The 400-nt window shown below is 45.8% G+C and overlaps 1 protein-coding gene across 1 annotated transcript in view; it reads right to left on the bottom strand.

Annotated features, from left to right (window-relative positions):
* Nucleotides 1–400, bottom strand: part of gins1 (GINS complex subunit 1 (Psf1 homolog)) — a 4,014-nt gene that overhangs the window by 281 nt on the left and 3,333 nt on the right. The window lies entirely within an intron of this gene.

Genomic DNA, 400 nt, shown 5'->3' with positions numbered 1-400 from the left:
GTCCTGTCTATCCTTCTGTCTGTCTGTCTGTCTATCCTTCTGTCCTGTCTATCTATCCTTCTGTCTGTCTGTCCTTCTGTCTGTCTGTCCTTCTGTCTTTCTGTCTGTCTGTCCTTCTGTCCTGTCTATCTATCCTTCTGTCTGTCTGTCTGTCTATCCTTCTGTCTGTATGTCTGTCTGTCTTTCTGTCTGTCTGTCTTTCTGTCTGTCTATCCTTCTGTCTGTCTGTCTGTCCTTCTGTCTGTCTATCCTTCTGTCCTGTCTGTCCTTCTGTCTGTATGTCTGTCTGTCTTTCTGTCTGTCTATCCTTCTGTCTGTCTGTCTGTCCTTCTGTCTGTCTATCCTTCTGTCCTGTCTGTCCTTCTGTCTGTATGTCTGTCTGTCTTTCTGTCTGTCTATC

The sequence above is a fragment of the Seriola lalandi genome, unplaced genomic scaffold (genome assembly GCF_002814215.2).
Source record: "Seriola lalandi dorsalis isolate HSWRI2012SDOR001 ecotype SW California unplaced genomic scaffold, Sedor1 jcf7180002054368, whole genome shotgun sequence".
Classification (NCBI taxonomy): domain Eukaryota; kingdom Metazoa; phylum Chordata; class Actinopteri; order Carangiformes; family Carangidae; genus Seriola; species Seriola lalandi.
This window is presented reverse-complemented; position numbering and strand designations above follow the sequence as displayed.